Source organism: Simochromis diagramma, unplaced genomic scaffold (assembly GCF_900408965.1).
Source record: "Simochromis diagramma unplaced genomic scaffold, fSimDia1.1 OVJJ01000522.1, whole genome shotgun sequence".
Taxonomy (NCBI): domain Eukaryota; kingdom Metazoa; phylum Chordata; class Actinopteri; order Cichliformes; family Cichlidae; genus Simochromis; species Simochromis diagramma.
The window spans coordinates 23,480-37,796 of NW_024387110.1; positions in this window are offsets into that span (position 1 = coordinate 23,480).

Sequence of the window (14,317 nt, forward strand, 5' to 3'; positions counted from 1 at the left end):
AAGTATTTAGTCAGCCACCGATTGTGCAAGTTCCCCCACCTAAAATGATGACAGAGGTCAGTAATTTGCACCAGAGGTACACTTCAACTGTGAGAGACAGAATGTGAAAAAAAAATCCATGAATCCACATGGTAGGATTTGTAAAGAATTTATTCGTAAATCAGGGTGGAAAATAAGTATTTGGTCAATAACAAAAATACAACTCAATACTTTGTAACATAACCTTTGTTGGCAATAACAGAGGTCAAACGTTTACTATAGGTCTTTACCAGGTTTGCACACACAGTAGCTGGTATTTTGGCCCATTCCTCCATGCAGATCTTCTCGAGAGCAGTGATGTTTTGGGGCTGTCGCCGAGCAACACGGACTTTCAACTCCTGCCACAGATTTTCTATGGGGTTGAGGTCTGGAGACTGGCTAGGCCACTCCAGGACTTTCAAATGCTTCTTACGGAGCCACTCCTTTGTTGCCCGGGCGGTGTGTTTTGGATCATTGTCATGTTGGAAGACCCAGCCTCATTTCATCTTCAAAGTTCTCACTGATGGAAGGAGGTTTTGGCTCAAAATCTCACGATACATGGCCCCATTCATTCTGTCCTTAACACGGATCAGTCGTCCTGTCCCCTTGGCAGAAAAACAGCCCCATAGCATGATGTTTCCACCCCCATGCTTCAGAGTAGGTATGGTGTTCTTGGGATGCAACTCAGTATTCTTCTTCCTCCAAACACGACGAGTTGAGTTTATACCAAAAAGTTCTACTTTGGTTTCATCTGACCACATGACATTCTCCCAATCCTCTGCTGTATCATCCATGTGCTCTCTGGCAAACTTCAGACGGGCCTGGACATGCACTGGCTTCAGCAGCGGAACACGTCTGGCACTGCGGGATTTGATTCCCTGCCGTTGTAGTGTGTTACTGATGGTGACCTTTGTTACTTTGGTCCCAGCTCTCTGCAGGTCATTCACCAGGTCCCCCCGTGTGGTTCTGGGATCTTTGCTCACCGTTCTCATGATCATTTTGACCCCACGGGATGAGATCTTGCGTGGAGCCCCAGATCGAGGGAGATTATCAGTGGTCTTGTATGTCTTCCATTTCCTGATGATTGCTCCCACAGTTGATTTTTTCACACCAAGCTGCTTGCCTATTGTAGATTCACTCTTCCCAGTCTGGTGCAGGTCTACAATACTTTTCCTGGTGTCCTTCAAAAGCTCTTTGGTCTTGGCCATGGCGGAGTTTGGAGTCTGACTGTTTGAGGCTGTGGACAGGTGTCTTTTATACAGATGATGAGTTCAAACAGGTGCCATTCATACAGGTAACGAGTGGGGGACAGAAAAGCTTCTTACAGAAGACGTTACAGGTCTGTGAGAGCCAGAGATTTTCCTTGTTTGAGGTGACCAAATACTTATTTTCCACCCTAATTTACGAATAAATTCTTTACAAATCCTACCATGTGGATTCATGGATTTTTTTTTTTCACATTCTGTCTCTCACAGTTGAAGTGTACCTCTGGTGCAAATTACTGACCTCTGTCATCATTTTAAGTGGGGGAACTTGCACAATCGGTGGCTGACTAAATACTTTTTTGCCCCACTGTACTTCAATCCATACGTTACTGATGATTTGGACTGATCCTGGATCTGTCAGTACACGACTATATTGAATGAAATATGACCGATTCAAACTGTGACCTTCACTATCTTTATATTCCTCTTCTGTTAAGCTGAAATGGACACCTCCCTGCCTTTGCTGCCAGCTGTTTTTCTCCTCTTGGTGTCAGTGTGGTTACTATACATGACCTCTGACCTCTGAGTGAGTGCAGCATCCCCATGCAGTACAGCACACAACGATAACAGCAGAATGGAAACACAAACTGTGTGACATGCTGTTTATTTTTCATAGTTTATTAGAGATTTACATAATGAATTCATTGCCAAAACTAAATGAAAGGTAAAAGAGAAAAAACATGTGTTCTCCTCCCTGAATTTCTACCTTATCACGGTGGAGGGTTTTGTGTGTCCCAGGTATCCTAGGCGCTATGTTGTACCAGGGAGCAAGGGTCTCCCATGGCAAATTGGTCCTGGTTGAGGGACCAGACAAATAGCGAGACAAAAGACCCCATATGAGTATGAAATCAAAGGAACAGTTCACTCCACATGGGATAAGGGTACCCAATTACTATGACTTAGCAAATGGGACATGGAATGTCACCTCTCTGGCGGGGTAAGAGCCTGAGTTAGTGCGTGAGGTTGAGTGGTACCAGCTAGATATATTTGGGCTCACCTTAATGCACAGCTTGGGTTCTAGAACCAGACTGCTAGAGAGGGGCTGGACTTTGTCCTAGTCTGGAGTTGCCCTAAGTGAGAGGTGGCAGGCTGGAGTGGGTATCTTGGTATCACCTCAGGTTTCTGTCTGTACATTTTTTCCTGGTGGACAAGTAGGAAGAAGTTCCTTGTGCTTTCAGGTTGGGGAACAGGTCCTGATTGTCATCTGCACTTATGTGTCCAATGATAATTCAGAGTACCCAATCTTCTTGGAGTCCCTGGGTGAGGTGTTTGTGGATTATTCACCTAGGGACTCAGGTGTCCTACTGGGAGACGTCATATTTGCAACAGTGGCAAGATCCTGGAGGGAAGTGATTGGAATGAACAGCCTGCCTGATTTGAGGCAGAGTGGTGTTCTGTTACTGGACAGATTTTTCAATAACAAACACAATTTTCGAACATAAGTGTGTCCATAAGTGCATGTAAATGGTAAGTGGCCTGTATTTGTATAGCGCTTTATGTCTGTGAAGGTGGCTTCTTTCACTCCTCTTTCAAACCATCTGTCCTCGAGGATGCCAGTGTTCACATTTTGGACAAAGAGGACAGATGGTTTGAAAGAGGAGTGAAAGAAGCCATTTATGACCACTGTGACCATCTTTGAACAGAGGCGGTGGTTTACGACACCAACTGTCTGCCATCTATAATCCAGTTTTGAGTTCCCTCCCCAGACGCCTTAATGCCCACTCACATCCTGGGCCATCTGACCTCAGGAAATCACATGATAGGGTGGGGCCAGGTTTCACAATGAGCTCAACCGAAACCCTGGCTGATTGGGACCCACACCCATTTTCACACCTCGGCTGTGATTAGGTAGAGGATCATCAGGGGGTCCTTTGTCCCTCTTTGGAGCGAAACTCCCACTGGGTTTAAATCTGGGATTCTCCACCATTTGACCCTTAGAACTGAAGAAGCTTTTCGGTTGAGAGGTGAAACGTCTTCAAGCAACTTAAAGAAGTCCTTTAAGAAGTCGCTTTTCTTTCCAAGCTCCTTAGAGTATAGCACTTTACTTAGTCCCTATGGACCCCAAGCGCTTTACTCTGCATTCAGTCATCCACCCATTCACACACTGGGGATGGCAAGCTACATTGTAGCCAAAGCTGCCCTGGACCGCACTGACAGAGGTGAAGCTGCAGGACACTGGCACCACCGGGCCCTCTGACAACCACAGGGAGGCAACGGGTGAAGTGCCTTGCCCAAGGAAACAACGACCGAGACTGTCAGAGCCGGGGCTTGAACCAGCAACCTTCTGATTACAAGACAAACTTCCAACTCTTTGAGCCACGATCACTAGGTTGATGATCGATTTTGTAATCGTATCATTAGATCTATGGCCATATGTTCTGGATGCTTGGGAGAAGACAAGGGCTGAGTGCTCAACTGATTACCACCTGGTGGTGAGTTAAATCAGGTGGTGGGGGAGGATGCTGGAAAGACACCTAAATGTATAGTAAGGGTGCACTGGGAACGCCTGGCAGAGGCCCTGGTCCATCAGATCTTCATTTCCCACCTCTGGCAGAGCTTTGGCAGCATTCCAAGGCAGAGTGAGGACACTGAGTCTGAATGGACAATGTTCAGCCCCTCCATTGCTGAACCTGCTGCACTGATGGTTTGTGTCTGTCGTGATGGTAACCGCGAAACCAAATGGTGGAAACCGGGGGTAAAGGGTGACATCAGGCTGAAGAAGGAGTCCCATTTGGCTTGGCTAGCCTGTGGGAGGCTATGATAGAAATGAGCTGCCCAAGCGGAATGCAGAACGGATAATTGCTGAAGCCAAAATTTTATGCAAAGAGTTTCCGTTCCTAAAAATATTTCTGAATGTGAGATTGTTCATGTCACATCTGCCTGAAATAAAGAGCAAGTGAATAAATGATACAGGAAATGTTTACAACTCTTTCTCCTATATCAAACATTCTCTCCATACCTGAGAGTGTTGAGTCTCCAGCCTGGATCCTTCAGTCCAGCCGACAGCAGCTTCATTCCTGAGTCTCCAGGATGATTGTAGCTCAGGTCCAGCTCTCTCAGATGGGAGGGGTTGGAGCTCATAGCTGAGGCCAGAGAAGTACAGCCTTCCTCTGTGATCAGACAGCCTGACAGACTACAGACACACAAAACAACAGTTCATCCGTGAACAGTGATTTTTGTTTGCACATACAATAACATCTATCCATTTATATTCATTTAACTTAACTTCAATCAATCAATCAATCAAGGCTTTATTCGCCACATGCAGGTTGCCCTGCAGTGAAATGGGACCCCCCCCCCCCCGACCATACATACACAACAGAGACATCACATGGGGTTACAGGTCGGAGATCGGTAGCGTTACAGAAAAAACACTGAAATATACACTACAATGGGAAAGTACAAGAGGAATAAAAGAGACCTCTACTCATGCTGGGCTCCTGGGAGGACAGCATGAGAACAGGAAACAAAAAAACTCCTCTGCACAAAAAGAAGCACATGAATGTCCACAGCACAACATTATGGAACACGTGTCAAGCCACAGGACTGGGTAGGGGGTGAGGCATAGTCCGAAGCAACACAGCAGCCATCCTGCCCAGCGCTACACTTCCAGCGCGAGCTCAGACCCGCCGTATTCCCCAGGAGGGAAGAAGCATCGAAGGCGTTTGGAAAGGGAGGGGGGGATCAGTGTGTGTATATCAGTGTATGTGTGTGTTTGCGTGTCCAGAGTTCAGCTGAGACAGTGTCCTTCGCCCTACCAGGCTAAGTAAACAGTCTTCCAGCCAACCCAGGTGGCCTTGCATGGAATGGGAAGGAACAGACTAAACACAGTCGTTATCAGGGTGTTTTTTGTTCGGCTCCAGCCTTGAGACCGCAGCTGGCGCTGAAGGGGTATCCGCATGAGTGATGGTGCTTTTTACTTTAGTGCGAACAGCTCATATGAATTTCAAAGCAGTTCTACAGTCCAACACTGGTCTCTCAATCTCCCGTTGGAGAGCCGCGAGCTTCGCCATACTTGCGTTCTGTGATGTTGTCATTCTTGTGTTCAAAGAGCCAATTTTGAGAAGTCACGACAGTGTGCCTCCCCGAGATGTCATCCGGTTTGCGCTCAGAGATGTTATTCCGTGCGAGCCCTTCCGAGATGTAATCCAGTCTGCATTCAGAGATCTTATTCTGAATATTCACAGCAGCCGTAGCCTCTCCAAGATCTTATCCGTGCTGCACTCAATGAGCCCATTTTGAGAAACTCACACCTCTTCCCATCGTTTCAATCCCAGCGGGCAGCCTTGTGGGGGTTTGAACAGCCGGTTCCGCTTTCTTAATTCTTCGATAAGTCAGGGCCAAGCCAGCTCCGATCAGCCAGAACCCTGTTACCATGGTTCTGAATAGGTAGATATCTTCACCACTCAGGCTCACCCGAGCCCAAACTTCTCATTGAGAAAGGGGTGTCAATTGCATGTAGGGACCAGTTGATACAATCCATAATTCCTCTTTTAGGTTTTAGAGAACAGAGTGTGAGAGAGTGTTCCAGGGAAAAGTAATACAAAAAAAAAAAAAAAAACGAGACTAGACAAGGACATTAGAGGCTAAGCAGGGAAGCTAAGGGAGAGGAGGAGAGGAGAAAAGTGCGACCGCCTTCGTCAAGAGCCTCTCAAACTGTTTAACAGTGTAAGGTAACAGCCTACAATATTAGAGAGAAAGCCCCAACCATCAGACCATCCACTGTGAGCAGCGCTTGGTGATGATGGGAAGAAGAACTCCCTTTGACACAAAGATCCTCCCAGTGAAAACAGGCTCCAGGAGGAGCATCTACCATGACTGGTTGCAGGGTGAGGGGAAAGAGAAGAGATGAGCTCAGAGAGACAAGATCAAAACACAAACTAAGGAAGGAGAAGACAAAAGTTAAGGACACGCAGTAGTGATATATAAAAGCATCGGGAGTGAAAAGAGGGGAGTGGAGAAGAAAGCAGAGCATCATGGGAAGTCCACCAACAGCCTGAGCCTATAGCAGCATAACTAAGGGATGGTTCAGGGTCAATTGATCCAGCTCTAACTTTAAGCTTTATCAAAAAGGAAAGTTTGAAGCTGATCTTCAAAGTAGTGGGTGTCTGTCTCCTGAACTCAAACTGAGAGGTCTTCCGCTGGAGGAATAGAAAGTTGAACACATGAATGGGCGGGCCCCACACTTTGGGAACCTCTGGTCTAGGGAAACCGTCTGAAGGAACTGCAGCATCTAATATTGACAAATTCTGTAATTGAGGGCTGGCAGCAGACTTTGAACCAGAATGACGAATAACTTGTAATGGACAAGAGGGTGACAAGAGAAGATGTGGAGGGTGAAAGCAACAGTGGTCCCAGTGATGATCGATACATAATAATTTAATTAATGCCCATTAGACACCAAAACATGTAATTTTGACATTTTATTCCCACAGAAATAAAATTTATATTTTATGAGCACAAAGTAACCCCAAATGTCTAAATTGGCCAGTACATGAAGTATTTTTGTTAAACAAACAAACACATGACTATAAAAATGTTTACATATTAATTCCAATTACTGAATTAATTCTTAATTAATAAACATTCACTTGACAGCTCTATAAAGGTTACCTGTTTATGCAATAATATAATTCACAATTTAAATGATCATCTGTGTAAAAGTTTGAATCCTGACCTGAGAGTTTCCACTGTACACTGTGAACTCTTTAGTCCAGCAGACAGAAGCTTCACGCCTGAATCCTGCAGGTCAGAGTTACTCAGGACAAGCTCTCTCAGACTAGATGACTGGGAGCTGAGAACTGAGGACAGAACTTCACAGCTTCTCCCTGAAAGATTACAGCCCATCAGTCTGAAAAATAAAGACAACCTATAATACAAATACTCGTGTAAAGTTCCATCCATCCATTTCCGCTTATCCTTTTCAGGATCGCGGGGGGCACTGAAGCCTATCCCAGCTTTCTTAGTCCAAGAGGCAGGGTACACTTTGTACAGGTCGCCAGTCTGTCATAGACATACACAATAAGACAGACACAACTATTTGCACTCACATTCACACCTATGGACAATTTAGTGTCCTAACCCCACTAACTGCATGGCTTTGGACTATGGGAGGAAGCCGGAATACCCAGAGAGAACCCACGCAAACACAGGGAGAACATGCAAACTCTAAGAAAGAAAGAAAGAAAGAAAGACCCTGGCCTGATGGTGGAATTGAACTCAGGACCTCCTTGCTGTGAGTCAACAGTGTTAACTATCGTGCCAATGTGCTGAAGTCACATGAAATTTTTAAGTATATTTTTTTAATTTATATGCATATATTTTAAATTATATTTCCCAATATTAAATCCTGTCTTTTTATTTTTTTAAAGAAAACCTGAACATGCTAAGAAAAATCGTCATATGGATTTGAATATGGATTGGCTTAAAATATTTAATTGGTTAATTTTAGTGGTGTCAGCATTAATCTCATTAAAATGACATTAACGCCATAACCGCAGTAGCACAGCAAATCTTCGTTAGCAAGTTAATGCGGATTGCCCCGTACATGGGGCTGCATGGCATCAAAGAGTTAGCGCAGTTAGCTCGTTAACGCGGTAGCGCCTTGCAACCCCATGCACAGGACAATCTGCATTAACTTGCTAATGAAGATTTGCCGCATTAATGCGGTTATTACGTTGATGTCATTTTAACAAGATTAACGCTGACAGCACTAGTTAATTTTAAAAATACAAATGTAATTTGACCCGACCTCAGAGGATTCAGTTTACAGTTTAAACTTTGTAGTCCCACAGCCAGAAGCTTCACTCCTGAGTCATGCAGGTTTTTGATACTCAGGCCCAGCTCTCTCAGACTAGAGTCCTGGGAGCTGAGGACTGAGGAGAGAGCTTCACAGTTTTCCTCTGAGAGTTCACAGATGTTGAGTCTGAAAATAAAAACATGAACAAAGTGTTAAAGTATAACCAGGGTGTAATAACTAATGATGTATTTTAAAGTATGCTTAATATCTTGTCCTCAACAGGTTAGTAAAATTTTACTTTAACTTAGAAATGATTGAAAATGCTAAGAAACAACAATAAATGGATAAAGTTTGCCTTTACTGGTTAATTTGTTTCATTGGTTTATTTTGTGATTTGATAAAAAGAAGAAACAAACATATAAACAAACAAAACAAAACAGAATACATATTGATCTGACCTCAGAATATTCAGTTTGGCATGTGGACTCTCCAATGCAGCAGACAAAAGCTTTACTGCTGAATCATTCAGCCTGTTGGTACTCAGGTCCAGCTCTCTCAGACTACAGGACTGGCAGCTGACGACTGACAACAAACCTTCACAGCCTTCCTCTGAGAGGCTACAGCTTTTCAGTCTAAAAAACCCCCAAAAGGAATATTTGAGATCAAATCTCTTTATATGTTGAACCTAGATAATAAATCAAATATGCCTGTGTACACTACAACTCAAAATTAACTTCAAAAATGATAAAACTTAAGTGTGGAAGAAAAAAAGTAAATTAAATTTATAGAAACACAATTGTACCAACATATCTAAATTGCAACCAGTGATCTAGTGACACTAGATCAGTGTCTGCAGACATGCCTGTGGGTACTAGAGTACTACAGTTACTACAGTACTGTTGGTCACTTTTTCTAATTCTAATATCTGCAATAACTGTAAATGTAGCTATAAATAATGTATCACATGCTGGACTTGGTGCAGACTCTTGTTTGATTTCTGTCTACAATATGCTGCTTTGGCTCATTCCCCTTTAAAGTCCCGGCCTCCCTAAAGGGCAACTTTCTATTGCTTTGATAATTTCATAAAGCACACTGAAGATCAGTCATTACAAGCTCCATCTACTCAACCTTCTAGTTTACAAATTCTAAAAAACTGTAACCCACATTAAAACCTGATTGGAAATAAAATCTTCTCAAATGCATTTTTACATTTTAGATCCACAGTAACAAAGTTCACACGTCTTTGTTCAGTAATTATTATGTTCATTACCTGCATACTGTGAGTAACACTGGATTTTAAACAGTACCTGTATAAAACTCTTCCTGTTAAAGGTGTTTATAAAGGGTATGAGCTGAAATGCTGACTTCATGGAGAATGTTTGGTGTCAGGAAATATCAAAGGTAAAGCAGTGATCCATCCAGTCTCTTCCATTTGGCCCACAGAGAGACAGACAAGCATTCTTACTCACACTTGCATGAAGTTTAGATCACCAGTTAACCTAACTGCATGTTTTTGGACAGTGGACAGAAACTGTAGAGTACCATGAGAGAACCCACTGTAATTCTATAGGAACATTGGTTATGGTGACATAACAGTTAGATATGGTTGCTGATGAGAAACAGAACCTTAGTAGGAATTTCAAATATAAAGCACAAGTATTTCTCTCCATACTGGATATAGTCAGGACAGCCACAGCTGATTTATATATATAAAAAAAGAGAGCTTGAACATTGAACATTGTACTAAAGCTGAGACAAAAACCAAAACTTGGATTACGAACACCAGAAAAAGATGAAGGTGTAGTCTGGTAGCGGAAGTATATGCTTTAGAAAAAAAGGTACAAAATTCCTGGAGTTGGGGACAAGTAAAAAGCCTAGGGACAATAAACTTGATAAAGGGGCTGAAGGATCAGAACTCATGTTTTTATAGACTGGGGCTAGATTGTTATTTGATTTGAGTTAAAGAGAAAAATGTTTCAGAAATGCTGAAATGTCCTGCTGGAGGTAAACATTAAACGTATCAAATATTTGTCTGAGTGACTAATGATCATTGTTACGTGCCAAGAGATGTGGCTTTGCTTTTGTGTTCTTTTTATCTTTCAGGTGTCAAGCCTCCACCTATTGGCCAGTTCAAAGTTGATTGGCATGTGTCTATTGGCTGGTCTGGGCACAGATGGCCAATCACTCTCCGAGGATCACTACAAATGAGCAGCTCCCTGGCCAGCTGCTGGCTGCTGGCTGCTGCTTTATGACAAACATTTGCAAACAGGCTTTTTTGTATTGTGTGTGGTGGGAGGCTGGACAGGTAAGCTGGGGTACCCTATACACTGGTTGCAGGTTTTAAACTGTTAGTCACACTAGGTTATGCGGTTGACGCCACTCTTGTATGTTTTCACTGACCTTTTGTCGAGTAGCTAGGTAGGCCTTTTGTTTTGTATTTTTTGTTTCAGTTAGGCCCTGGAAGCTATTGACCTCTTTTTGTTTTATTAATTTCTTTGATTTGGCTCAACCGCCCAGCCCTCCTCCCCCACCTCTTTTCTTTTGTTAAGTTTGACTATCAAGGCAAGCAACCAATAAATCCTGCCTGATTCTTAACTGTTCTGTTGTCTTCCGCCTTCATTGATTGCGGTTGTCCAGTGTTGCTGTCTACTTCCTACCTTTGCCTCCACCATGGTGGGGGGGACGTAACAATCATTTAATTCGGTATGTTCATATTTTTCTAAAAGGCTAAGTTCTTTGAACTGAACATGCCTGATTTTGTTACGTAGAATCACGATTTTAAGAATGAAGTGATGATCACATATTTACTTACAGAGCTTTGTTGGAGGCTTTGACCACTGGCAGCAGCCTCAGAAGAGCCTCCTCTGAAGCAGAGTATTTCTTCAGGTCAAACACATCCAGATCTTTTTCTGATGACAGTAAGATGAAGACCAGAGCTGACCATTGAGCAGGAGACAGTTCATCTGTGGAGAAACGTCCTGATCTCAGGGACTGTTGGATCTCCTCCACTAGAGAACAATCATTCAGTTCATTCAGACAGTGGAACAGATTGATGCTTTTCTCTGCAGACAGATTCTCACTGAGCTTCTTCTTGATGTACTGGACTGTTTCCTGACTGGTCTGTGAGCTACTTTCTGTCTGTGTCAGCAGACCTCGTAGGAGAGTGAGATTGGTCTGCAGTGAAAGACCCAGGAGGAAGCGGAGGAACAAGTCCAGGTGTCCATTTGGACTCTGTAAGGCCTTGTTCACAGCACTCCGGTGAAGCAAATTTAGTTTTATTTTGTTAAATATTATAGAAAATGTGGTGGTTGTTGTTTGTTCATCTTCCAGCAGATTGCGTCCAGAGTTGATGAAGGTCAGATGGACATGAAGAGCAGCCAGAAACTCCTGAACACTCAGATGGATGAAGCAGAACACCTTGTCCTGGTACAGTCCTCTCTCCTCTTTAAAGATCTGTGTGAACACTCCTGAGTACACTGAGGCTGCTCTGATATCGATGCCACACTCTGTCAGGTCTGATTCATAGAAGATCAGGTTTCCTTTCTGCAGCTGATCAAAAGCCAGTTTTCCCAGAGACTCCATCATCTTCCTGCTCTCTGGACTCCAGTGTGGATCTGTCTCAGCTCCTCCATCATACTTGACATTCTTCACTTTGGCCTGAACCACCAGGAAGTGGATGTACATCTCAGTCAGGGTCTTGGGCAGCTGTCCTCCCTCTCTGGTTTCCAGTACATCCTCCAGAACTGTAGCAGTGATCCAGCAGAAGACTGGGATGTGGCACATGATGTGGAGGCTTCGTGATGTCTTGATGTGGGAGATGATCCTGCTGGCCTGCTCCTCATCTCTGAATCTCTTCCTGAAGTACTCCTCCTTCTGTGGGTCAGTGAACCCTCTGACCTCTGTCACCATGCCAACACAGTCAGGAGGGATCTGATTGGCTGCTGCAGGTCGTGTGGTTATCCAGAGGCGAGCAGAGGGAAGCAGTTTCCCCCTGATGAGGTTTATCAGCAGCACATCCACTGAGGTGGACTTTCTAGGGTCAGTTAGGATTGTAGTTTTGTGGAAGTCCAGAGGAAGTCGACACTCATCCAGACCATCAAAGATGAACACAACCTGGAAGTCTTCAAAGCTGCAGATTCCTGCTTCTTTGGTTTCAGTAAAGAAGTGATGAACAAGTCCCACCAAGCTGAACTTTTCCTCTTTCAGCACATTCAGCTCTCTGAAAGTGAATGGAAATATGAACTGGATGTCCTGGTTGGCTTTGCCTTCAGCCCAGTCCAGGCTGTATTTCTGTGTTAAGACTGTTTTCCCAATGCCAGCCACTCCCTTTGTCAGCACTGTTCTGATTGGTTCATCTCTTCCAGGTGAGGCTTTAAAGATGTCTTCTTGTCTGATGGTTGTTTCTGGTCTGTCTTGTTTCCTCGATGCTGTTTCAATCTGTCTGACCTCATGTTCATCATTGACCTCTGCAGTCCCTCCCTCTGTGATGTAGAGCTCTGTGTAGATCTGATTCAGGAGGGTTGGGTTTCCTGCTTTAGCGATCCCCTCAAACACAGACTGGAACTTCTTCTTCAGGATAGATTTAAGTTTAGGCTGACACCTCTGAAGAACCTCTGAATTTCAAAAAGCAGATAAGTTGATCTGTCTATTGTGGTTAATATAATGTCATGATATTATTTTTAATTTGTATCGTTATGATAATGTTTCCTTAAATCCCAATAGATTTCGGAGTAATTTCATCTCAAATCAAGTTTTTCTCCTGCTTGACCATCTCTTATTTGTATGAGAAGTTTGTTTAGTTTTGAATTTTCAGATATATTGAATTACCTTCAAAAAAATTGAAAAAAAGTTTAATTGATATCCTGCAGATCTTTTCCATCAAGTGGAGGATCTACAAAGGAGATTCTCTGTCCCCACTACTGTTTTACGCCTGAACCCCCTCAGTGAGATCATCAATACAGGGAGTGCAGAATTATTAGGCAAATGAGTATTTTGTCCACATCATCCTCTTCATGCATGTTGTCTTACACCAAGCTGTATAGGCTCGAAAGCCTACTACCAATTAAGCATATTAGGTGATGTGCATCTCTGTAATGAGAAGGGGTGTGGTCTAATGACATCAACACCCTATATCAGGTGTGCATAATTATTAGGCAACGTCCTTTCCTTTGGCAAAATGGGTCAAAAGAAGGACTTGACAGGCACAGAAAAGTCAAAAATAGTGAGATATCTTGCAGAGGGATGCAGCAGTCTCAAAATTGCAAAGCTTCTGAAGCGTGATCATCGAACAATCAAGCGTTTCATTCAAAATAGTCAACAGGGTCGCAAGAAGCGTGTGGAAAAACCAAGGCGCAAAATAACTGCCCATGAACTGAGAAAAGTCAAGCGTGCAGCTGCCAAGATGCCACTTGCCACCAGTTTGGCCATATTTCAGAGCTGCAACATCACTGGAGTGCCCAAAAGCACAAGGTGTGCAATACTCAGAGACATGGCCAAGGTAAGAAAGGCTGAAAGACGACCACCACTGAACAAGACACACAAGCTGAAACGTCAAGACTGGGCCAAGAAATATCTCAAGACTGGTTTTTCTAAGGTTTTATGGACTGATGAAATGAGAGTGAGTCTTGATGGGCCCGTGGCTGGATTGGTAAAGGGCAGAGAGCTCCAGTCCGACTCAGACGCCAGCAAGGTGGAGGTGGAGTACTGGTTTGGGCTGGTATCATCAAAGATGAGCTTGTGGGGCCTTTTTGGGTTGAGGACGGAGTCAAGCTCAACTCCCAGTCCTACTGCCAGTTTCTGGAAGACACCTTCTTCAAGCAGTGGTACAGGAAGAAGTCTGCATCCTTCAAGAAAAACATGATTTTCATGCAGGACAATGCTCCATCACACGCGTCCAAGTACTCCACAGCGTGGCTGGCAAGAAAGGGTATAAAAGAAGAAAAACTAATGACATGGCCACCTTGTTCACCTGATCTGGACCCCATTGAGAACCTGTGGTCCATCATCAAATGTGAGATTTACAAGGAGGGAAAACAGTACACCTCTCTGAACAGTGTCTGGGAGGCTGTGGTTGCTGCTGCACGCAATGTTGATGGTGAACAGATCAAAACACTGACAGAATCCATGGATGGCAGGCTTTTGAGTGTCCTTGCAAAGAAAGGTGGCTATATTGGTCGCTGATTTGTTTTTGTTTTGTTTTTGAATGTCAGAAATGTATATTTGTGAATGTGGAGATGTTATATTTGTTTCATAGGTAAAAATAAATCATTGAAATGGGTATATATTTGTTTTTTGT